Source organism: Taudactylus pleione, unplaced genomic scaffold (assembly GCF_031769625.1).
Source record: "Taudactylus pleione unplaced genomic scaffold, aTauple2 ptg000069l, whole genome shotgun sequence".
NCBI classification, from domain to species: domain Eukaryota; kingdom Metazoa; phylum Chordata; class Amphibia; order Anura; family Myobatrachidae; genus Taudactylus; species Taudactylus pleione.
The window spans coordinates 12308828-12319973 of NW_028284471.1; the positions used below are offsets into that span (position 1 = coordinate 12308828).

Sequence of the window (11146 nt, forward strand, 5' to 3'; positions counted from 1 at the left end):
AAGCACTTTGAATTTGGGGGGAAAAAAATGTTGGGGGGCAAAGTTAAAAACTATCGTACTTGACTCTGGGGGGGTCCCCAAGTATGCCCCAGGTGTTTTTTTCATTGCAGGGGCTTGCGGCAGGTGGATTTTTCACGATTTTTTAAACTTAACTTTAGCAACTTAAAATATGCTGACCCCCATTTTCAAGTACCCCAAATTTGCTGGGATAAGTTATTATCTTAAAAAAAAACTCCTGAATACTATTCTGCACCACTTATACAAAAACACTATTTAGCAGCTATTGAGCCCATTTAAAAACAACAAATACCTTCAGCAAGCCAAATTGTGGGGTACCATAGGTAACCCCCATGTCAGAGCATCTTTTGGGGGGTTGTCAGGATGATTTCCCCAAATCTGACAGTACTTTCCGCTTGTTTAAGTTTCACCGGGTCCCGTTTTCGACTACTTTCAAATTGAATACGGCGATACGCGGGCACGCGTGCGATACATTTCCGCCTGCAAAACAGGCGAAGTAGGCAAAAAGTCCGGTGAGGCGAAAAAGTATCGTCGGTCCACTCAAATTGAATACGGCTCTATGTATTTGATAGATGAGCCAGTATTTATTAGACTGTGCTCAAAGTTGACAGCTATACAGAAATAATTGCAATAGTAAACTCAATTATTCCTGTGTAATTCCTTACAATGTTGAACCCTTGATCATAAGGGACATATTCAATTGGGCGCGAGGTTTAGCGAGGTAAAAAATCTTGCGCCCCTCGCCCCCAATTTTGGTATGTGCGCTCCCAATACCCGCGGTATCCAATTTAAAAAAAAGTTGGCGCGGGTTTTCAGAGCTGAAAAAAAAAATTCTGCACTTACCTGCCCGGGGGTCTCCCCTCTATCGTCTCACTGGATAGAGGGCTGCTGGGAGTCCTGGGGGCTGCTGGGAGATGTAGTTCTCCAGGCGCCCATTCTCCAGGAGCCCACTGACACTGGGGGGGGGGGGGGGGGACACATACACCAGGGGTCACACACACACACTTATGCACACACACTACATACTCACCACTGCTGCAGGAGACTGGGCCCCGACACTGGATGCAGAAGACAACAGTTCAGAAGGTGAGCAATTACTGACTAATTAAGCTAATTGGAAACTTCCAAAAGCTTAATTAGTCATTAGGCGCGGTGCCACCAGGGTCCCAGAACAAGTCCCACTGTTTTTTCCTAAAATGACAGATATTAGAGAAAAAAAAAAATCACACCTGCTCTGGAGGTCAGAGTACAAAAATCTCCCGAAGCGCAAAATAGCGGAAAAAAAAAAAAAAAAAACGCAGCAAATTGAATAGCAAGTAACCCGCACCTGCAGGAAAAACCTCGCAGGTGCCATTTGTTTGCTTTACTCGCACCCAATTGAATATGCCCCTACGAATGACAAGGATCTATATGTTTTTGAGTTCAATATGTAGGAACCCACTAATTATTATACCATGAGCATATCTATTTTTAAACACAGTTGTTATTCATAGATTGTTAATAAGTAGTTGTCCCAAATTGCTATTACCCTGATAGCATACTTGCCGACAATCAGTTCCCTCCTTCCGGGAGGGAGCTGATTGTCGGCTAACAGCGGGGGGCGTGCCCAGCCATGACATCGCATTTGGGGTCGGAGCCGGGGCGGAACCCGCTGCGGGGGTTTTGATATTAACTCTGCGGGGGGGTAGGGAGGGATGCCGGCTTCCGGGAGGCTTGCCTGCCTTTCCGGGGGGCCGGGAGCGGCACCCAATATTCAGGAGGCTCCCGACCAAATCGGGAAGGTAGGCAAGCCTGCATGAGACACAAGAGGGTATCAGGTTGCAGAAACCAGGCTTTAGAGACAACAGGAAACACAAAGAATTCTAGCTGGTAGCAAAGGGGGTCATTCAGACCTGCTCGCGAGGGAAGTTCGCTCGCAAGCGGGTCGGTTTGGCGAATGTGCATTCGCACGACGGAGGGAGCTCCGTCGTGCGCATGCGCGAGACCCGGCGAGCGACGACAAATACGTCGCTCGGGGTCTCGCACCAAAGGGGGCGTGCTGTCGATGGTGACTGACAGCACGCCCCCTTTGGTGGGCGTGCCGGGGGCGTGGCGGCCAGACGGAGGCGTTCCCATGGGAACGCCTACCGTCTGAGTCCGGCCCCACTGACATCAGTAATGATGTCAGTGGGAGTGACTTTGGCTCTGATAGAGCCAAAATCACTCCTGGGCTTGCGGCAGCGAGACCCTACCGCAGGGTCTCATCGCAACCATCATCATGGACGCTCGCATAAGCTGTGGGTGGAAACCCACAGCTATGCGAGCGTCCATGAGGACGCTCCAAAAACAGGTAGGAGGGCCCTGATTCAGAGCGAGCGCTCTGGTCAGAGCGTTCAGCTCTGAATCAGGCCCATAATCCGGAGTGCAGACACTGAGGCAGTCTTTGACTTAATGAACTGGCACCAGGGAACTTGTGTGGCTGGTCTATATAGGAAGTTCAGGTGCAGCTCACAGCTGCTGCATCAACTAATTGCTCAGTTGATACTAGACCAGAGTGCTGAAGCACCAGGGAAGAGAGCGACACCCCAGACAGGGGAGAGAGGACTGCACAGACCGTGACACTTTAGAGACAATCAAATGATTAATGTAGCTCTCAAACAAACTTTTGCACCTGTGCAGGTGAGTGTGAGTGAGTGAATGTGTAATAAAAGATTAAATCCTATGGTGTGTGTCCTGTCTTTTGTTTAATATTTCTTTTACAGGAAGGTCAGCGGCACCAGCGCGCACTTAATGCCTGCATGCTGGTACTTGTAGTTACACAAGTACCATCATGAGGGGGAGGCTTGCTGGCACCACAACCCCTCTGTAAAAGACAATATTATTTATTACAACATTATTTACCCCATGAACTCCGTACCCACCAGCCAGGGGTGCGGAGCATAGCCGCAGGCTTCAGTCAAGGCCGGGGATACTCAGAAGTGGGTGGACCCCTGTATTGGGGGGATCCCCACCTCCTCTGGGATCCCCGGCCTAGGCTGACTATGTTGGGGTGTTAATGCTTTGGCTGGATGAGCCAGTGAAAGGATACTGTGGCTGTGGCATTACACCCCGGCTAGTGGAGCCCGGTGCTAGTAGTAAAAATACAGAGACCCCTATGCCATTTTTTCACATATTTTTACTACTAGCATCAGGGCCAAGAGCCCATGGCTAGAACATGAAATACGGGGGACTCCTACGTTTTTTGTCCCTTTATATTTTGTGAACCAGCATCGGCTCAAAGAGCTTGGTGCTGGTTATTCTGAGGGGGGGGGACCCCATATCATTTTTTATTTTATTTTAACCATTTATTTGCTTACAAACAGGTAGAAACATACATGGATCACACTGATCTGTGGATGATTCTGCAGAACACGCAGCTCAGGGGGCTATCTTAAACTTCTAATTTGGACCGAGTTTGCTTAATTTACACCCGTGATTAAAAACAAGATTCTTGGTAAATTCCCATGTTGCATTCCTGTCTATGGAAAGTACTTGCAAGCTTGGCCGATGGTATATTTATTTCTATTTGTGATTTCGGTTAGGGTTACCATTAGAGATAGAGATAGCGTTATGTTTAAGGTTAGGGTTACCATTAGGGTTAGGGATAGACACAGTAAAAAGAAACTGTTGATATTACATCAGCGTTGGCATGGTCACTGTTGACATTATGAACATGTCGACATTCTTATGTTGACTTAATGAATATCGACATTGTAAACAGAGACATAATTGTGGTGAATAGGCCCAAATTATGATATTGTATGATGTGTGATGTTCTGTCATTTTATTTTCTGTATAAACATGATATGTCAATTGCTATTCGGTGTGCAGGTCAGCAAGGACTGGAATTAGCAAAAGGTGAATTTGAAATAAAGTGGATGGCTTGCAGATAACAAAAGAATGTATATTCCTCACAGTGTGAGGTCATGTGTCATGTGTGAACATCTAGACCTCTCCCTTTTTATGACCCCTAAAGTCAGTGTCCTAGATCGTAATCCCAGAACCAGACCTCCTTTTACTCCAGTGCCCTATTTCTAAAGATTCTTGTTCTGCTATAGAGGCTGAGATAAGGATTCTGGTATTTACTATAGATCTGGAACGGGGAAGTCGAAGAGTGAGTTATATTGTTACATCTCTTTAAAGCAGGGACCCTGTTAGTTTGGCAAGGTAACCCTGTATTGGAAATCTATTGACCTCAATACCTGCTGACCTGATAGGGAGACCCTCTTAAGTATGAACAAAGAATTAGGGATGTTTAAAAAAGGAATGCTATCCAGCATTCAATGTTCACTCATTGGGGATCAGACGGACATGCTGGGAGAGGAGTGCACCAGAAGATTCTTGTGGGGGAAATCACTCGCCCCATCAGCAGTGCTAAGAACTTTAGTGTAAGTTATCTTAGGAACTCTGAATTATTTCTCTTTTATATTTAGGAAATATTTGAATTATAATCTGTTTGCCATTTTATTAATATTTTTGTAACTAATCCTTGAAAATATTTTTTGGATTGAACACATTTAATCTAGCATATTCTCCGTGATTCTTATTGACCTTGCGTGCCTGGAGAGGCTCATACTACATCTGTGTGTAATTGAATGTGATTTATTAATAATCTGTTCGGAGATCGCAGAACTCCAGAAAAATTTGCGTGGTGGCAGAAGAACCGTGTATGTGACCGTGGTGCGCCGGCGTCACAACCAGCTGACCCCGATTGTTGTATCTGCGAGTCAGCCCGGGTTCGTGACAATAATATACTACCTTCAAGAAAAAACATGACTTGGGTGAAGACATTGGAGCTCATTCAGACCCGTTCGCAAGATGCGATCGCTCGCTGGCAAAAAGGAGCCAGATATTTAAAGTAAGCTCTCGCACTGCATCGCGTAAGGACACCCACTATGTTTTGGATAGCTACGGCAAAGTGCCCTCGCAAATGTCTGAAGACACCCCCTTGCCACTCGCTACCACACGTCATCTCCGGGAAATGAAGGATTAATCGGGACCATCGTGAGCCATCGGAGCTGCTCGTAGCCCTTGGGGTTGCCGTAGCCTGCCGCAAGCACAGCGATCAGCGCTGGCTGAAATACATGCAGGTGATGTGTACAATGACGCTGCTTTGCTAATTATGCACGCCCTTTAAACGGCGTTTTGGCGGCCAGACAAGCCTGCATTCGAACATCCACTCCCCCGTTCACAAGCACCTTCCCCTGTTACCACCCACAAGCGGCACTATCTGTCACTCAAAGCAGCGACCTGATAGTGGCTTACGAGCTACCAAAATCAGATCACAACGAATGGCTTGCGCACGCGTACTGCGAATTATACGCATGCGCAGATGGGCGAAAATCACTCAGAGCGAGCGATCGCGCCTTAGCGAGCGGGTCTGAATCAGGTCCATTGTGTTTGAGAAATTGAGAGATATTACCTTGACATTGAGATTTTTTCCACCTCCTTCCCCTATAGGTACATTGAGGTACCCAGCAGCATGGGGTTACATTTACATACAAAAGTATTTCCTATGGACACTTCGTAAATGACATCCAAAATGCTACAGTTATTATTATTATTACTCTCTTTCTTACAGTCTGCCACAAAAATAATAATTTGCAAAGATAAGTGACTTGTAATTAAGTTTTGATTAAGAAATCATTTTGATGCTAAATGAGAATTGATATCTGGCCAAACTGGAAAGATTTTAATAAAATATTTTTTATCTAAGGACGTATATTTGAAATTCCAATGGCAGACGATTCAATGGATAAGAAACTCTATTTTGTTGCCAGGTTTAGATAGAAACATCAGCTTTTATGCATTTGTTTTTTTGTGTGTTGCATATTGTATTATCAGGGGACTCTTTGAAATGCCAGTAATGCATCTCACTATCTTGTGCAGTGTTGAGAGAAAACAAAAATCATTGGATCAGCTATATCTTTTCTTTTAAACATTGGTCTTCATTTATTATTAATGCACGTTAATACAGTTTTAAAAGGTGTATATTGGAGACCACAATTGAGTTATTGTCAACTATGCTGAATTTTAGGGTTAAATATTTGTCTCCGGAAATATTTAATTTTTTCCATTTTGTAATGACCATCAACACAGGACAATTTTACTTATTCCTCATATTACACACAATTCCTACCATATATTCTTATTTTGTAAGCTTTAAAAAACAACATTAATGTAGATTATATATTCATATAAAACATATTCTGTTTAAACTTCATAAACATGACATAATGGATATCATAGTACAGCAAGATAATAGCATACAATATTGATTTAGATACATAGGACCCAATTTAACACCTATGACAAGGCTATTATCACTAATTTCTTATATTAAAATGTGCTTACTGTAAATACCTTGCTGCTATCTATGAACACAGAGAGCACTGTTTAACTATTAGGAGGCAGCATTGCTGTCGGCTGTAACCAATTTGGTGCCTTAGGCAAGAACTTGTCTGGTGCCCCCTAGCAGATAATGCCACCATACAGCGTAATGTTGCATTCAATATGAAAATTTGCACTCCAATTAATTCCTTAGAATTTCCTTTCAAACCCAATTATTTTGAATACAAATCAATTTAATGTAGATTAACTACTGTTCTCCCATCACAGCACACCAGGCTCTCCCTTCACAGCACCCCTCTTCCCTCACTACAAAGCACCCCTCACCCATGTCGATTTGACATTCGATTTTGCCTTTAGTAAGTTCTTTCATAAAAAAGTTAAAACAAATCGAACAGAAAACAAAATCAAACTTTAGTAAATCTACTCCCAGATGTCAAAACTTGGTTGTGGTGACACATCTGCATCACCAGTGGGTCTTTTTTTTCCGAAAGTTTAGTTTTTTCCTGGCAGCCGCACTTGCTGGAGAAATGGAAGGAGGAGCTTTTGCTGCATCACGTGTCACTTAAGCTGACAATTTCCTTACCAACCGCTCTTTACATCTCTTCAGATCTGTGTCCGCTGGGAAGACACGACATATGACTTCAACCTAGGATCCAGCACGGTCACCAAAATTGTAAGATCTTGTCAAACCTTGGATCCTGGCAAAGCAAATAAAAGGATTTGATCTACAAATCTGACAAGCTTAGCGGAATCGCTTTGTTTCAGCTCCTCCTTCAGTTTCTCAAGTTGCTTTTCAAACAGTCTAATGAGGGGAATTACCTGACTCAAGCTGGCAGTATCTGAACTCACTTCACAGGTGGATACTTTGAAAGGTTTTAGCACTTTGCACAACAAAGAAAGTATTTTCCACTGAGCTTGAGTAAGGTACATTCCCCCTCCTCTTCCTACGTCAAGTTCATTGTGTAGCTTTGGATGGCATTTTGCTGTTCCACCATCCGCTGTAGCATATAAAAGGGTGGAGTTCCACCTCATAACTATCTGGTGACAGGGGAAATTCAACATTTCTTGCAGGTGCTGCAATCTTCTACATGCACCTGAATTGCAAAAATGTCCAGATATTTTGCGGGCCACGGAGAGCATCTCCTGCACGACCGTGTCATTTAAAAAAAAAAAAATGCACCACCAAGTTGATTGTGTGAGCAAGACATTGGATGTGTTGGAATTCACCCATCTGTAATGTTCTCACAGTATTGATGGCGTTGTCAGAAATCACAAATCCTGAGGGGAGTCCAAGCGGGGCAAGCCATTTTGCAATGACTTCCCTGAGTTTTGTTATGGCGTCAGTGATCCATTGTGCAATTGGGCGACTGCTGTCATACTTGTCCCCCTTGCAAAGGATTGTTTGACAGTCAATTGTTATGTTAAACTACTAAAAGTAGTCTTCTTCCTGGGATGAAGATCCACTCACAGCAGCAACTAGGCACTACACTGCTGATTAAGCTTTCATTTGTTGATCAAGCAGATGGGAAAGTGTATCCAACATGCATTATCATCTATCAGTTGTGTCAGGAAGCAGCAAGCTATTCATACCTGTGTCCTGATCTTATTCTTTTAGCTCGTCTTTGTTTAGCTGCTGCAGGGTGCTGTCAGGAGAAAAACTGGTCTGCAGTATTTTTTTTACCTAATCCTAAAATTTTTATCAATAATTAAAACTAAACAGCTAAACAGTTGTATTTATTTATTTAAAATTTAAATATAATTTATTTAATGATTGATATAAAAATTATACAGTATGTGTAAATATTTATTCTGGCAAGTTTCTCATTCATTTAGGGGGATATTTATCAATCCTTGGAGAGAGAAGGTAGAGAGAGTACAAGTACCAACCACTCAGCTTCTAACTCATTATTACAGGATGTGTTTGAAAAATGAGTTATGGTAAGAACTTACCTTTGTTAACTCTTTCTTCGAAGCCCATTGGGTCCACAGGGAGACCTTGGTGTGTAGGTTATGGATCTGGATCCAGGCCCCACGCAGTTCAAGCTTTCAACTCCCAGGATGCACTGGTCAATCCTACTTATACCCGGAGGAGGATAAGAGTGAAGGAAGACTGGTACACACGAGAACCACACTCTCAGAGGAGACGGGAAACATTTTTTGGTTCGTCTGGCTAGGTCGGCCGAACCCCACCATGGTGGGGGAAACCTGTATGCACCTTGGCTATGGGGCCTTCAAAGAGTTACCGCATGTAGGTGCACAGCATAGCATATCCTTGAGCAGCCATTCCTACAGCCAGGCTGCCCCACATGCTTTTGGGAACTTTTAAAGGCATCACAATCAATTTCCAGTCAATAGAATGGTGTTTAGAAGCTCAAATCATTATTCTATTTATTTAGGGATTTGAAGTTCGATTTTGTGCTCATTTTATGTTTTTGGGCTTTAGTAACTCCTTTCATTAAAAAAAAAAAAAACCTATCCAAAATCGAACAAAAAACAAAACCAAAGCATTGTAAATATACCCCCAGGTTATTAAACATGAAGCGGAACAGGACACTTCCATTCATAACCAGCCACCTCCTATGCATATAAAACCAAAGTTACAGATGGCCCTGACCAAATGAGCTTGCATTTTGTAGTAGAACATTTGTAGCAGGACAAAAACCGTGGCTAATGTAAGGCAAAAGCATCATCAGCTACACATTTTTAAAAGTAGCCATAAGTGACTGACATTTTTGCAAAGGCCCTAGGGGATGTCACGAATGACAGTGGAAGGAGACATGGAAAACCACTAGTCATTGAAGTCCTCCAAGACCGGCTTATGCTGCTAGTAACTTTATTTTTGCTTAGTAATCTAGGTATTAGAAAAGATTAGTAACAGTTTACTTAAAACAGTTTTTTACATTGAATTACCCTAATTAGTACAAATCTGTGTTTTGTGTGATACGAATTAAACTGGTGCTGCTAGCTAGATTTTTCTGAGAAAGAAAAGGACTACAATATTGTGTTTTGTAATCAATTAGTTTATGAAGAAGAGTAGTTTATATGTAAACTGACCTAACTTTGGGATCCTGAGTTTAGAATTAAATTTGATTTAGATTAAATCTTGTTTCAATGAACTATATTACATGGGGGAATGCACTGAAATACCATTGTTTAATGCAGAAAAAAGAGAAACTGAATAACTATGGATACACTTTAAAGAGAAATAACACATTTAAACAAAAAAGTAAATATTAAAACTTATTACAAGAAACCTCTGAGTGTGTTATGGAGCTCCAAAATGTGCTAAACATTAAGTAAAAAGTGATTAAATTTCTCAAATTTTTAGACAACCTTCCTAAAGAACTTTGGTCCCTGGATGTTGCATCTCAGGAGTAATTACCTACAGGTACAGTCTTCTTCTCCCAGCAAAAATGAGGTCTCTATATTGCCAGGATATAGACGCATAGAAAACCCTTAAGAAGTACTTTGTTAAATAATAAAAAAAAACAGCATATATCGATGAAGATCTTGATAAAGCAAAATATTAATTACATAGTCTTTTGTGGTAAAGCAAATATAATTTATTTAGGGAAACATTTCCACTTTTCTGCAGAGTGACACAGAGTAATGAGAAGTAAATTAGATCTCTGAATTTGTCACAGAAAGACAGAGCATCTTATACACATGATTACAGAATCATTTACAGATAGAAGTTTACAGGAACAGTATAATACAGGTATTTCATTGGATAATGTAGAGAAAAGTGTGAAGCACAGTATAGTCACAGGGAGGGGGGGATAGGGCAATATCAGATGAGGTTTTCATGATCTTGGAGCAATATCAGACATTAAACGGTTCGGACAGAGTGACATCCAACATATAACATGATGTTAGGTCTGAACGTAAACAAATTAGAACAAGGCTGATGTTGGTCATGTTGCAGGATGTGTGGCGCCATCAAAGACATAGTTCATGAGATTTCTCTTTATATCCACATTCTCCCTTCTCAGCACTTATTGTGGTTATCTCATCATCACTTTGGGTCACTGAAGAGTTTAGCTGCAGAACAAACATCAACAATTTAATCAAGCAATATATACACCATTTTTATTTAACTCCATCAATCTATACATGCGCCAAGAGATCTACAGACCTAACAAGTTGTAGTTGATCACAAAATGTTTCACACAATGTAATTTACTATGTAAGGAAATGCATTCTTACAAACCATTGGCTTGACAACTGCAAATAATGACCCCATGTGAGCTAATAAACTTGTACTTCCTACTGCAATGTATTTGCAAGAATGAAATCTGCACGACTATGATTGAAGACACCAGTTTCCTCTTGTAACATTGAAGCAAACCATTTTCTTTCACGTATCCAAAACCCTCAATGTTCATTAGAGTAGCTGCTCAAGTGAGAAGTGCAGAAATTCTAGGAAGTAAAGAAAATGTATACTCAAAACAAACCTGCCAACTGTAAATAGGGACAATGAGAGACAAAAAAGTTACAATCAACAATAAACTATGAAGACATGAAAAAAAAATGAAAGAAGGATATGAGAGTGACAACCACAAAGCACCATACTGTAGGATGACATGTCGCACGGCACCTTACGTCACAGCACCTCACAGCATAAAGCCAAAGTAGTTTTATAGAGAATGAAAATATAGTTTGTATTGTTGGATGTAACCTATTAAGATATTAAAGCAAGCCAATTACTTACAATGAATACAGGATATCATTGCCTCTGGATAGTCGTCAGTAAGCGTCT

The 11146-nt window shown here is 41.7% G+C and overlaps 1 long non-coding RNA gene across 1 annotated transcript; it reads right to left on the reverse strand.

Annotated features, from left to right (window-relative positions):
* Positions 1-9927: 9927 nt before the first annotated feature.
* LOC148534320 (uncharacterized) lies at positions 9928-10942 on the reverse strand. The gene is made up of 2 exons (XR_015877676.1): positions 10594-10942; positions 9928-10428 (listed from the first exon to the last, which is right to left on the reverse strand). It is a non-coding gene; the product is annotated as an uncharacterized LOC148534320 (long non-coding RNA).
* Positions 10943-11146: the final 204 nt, after the last annotated feature.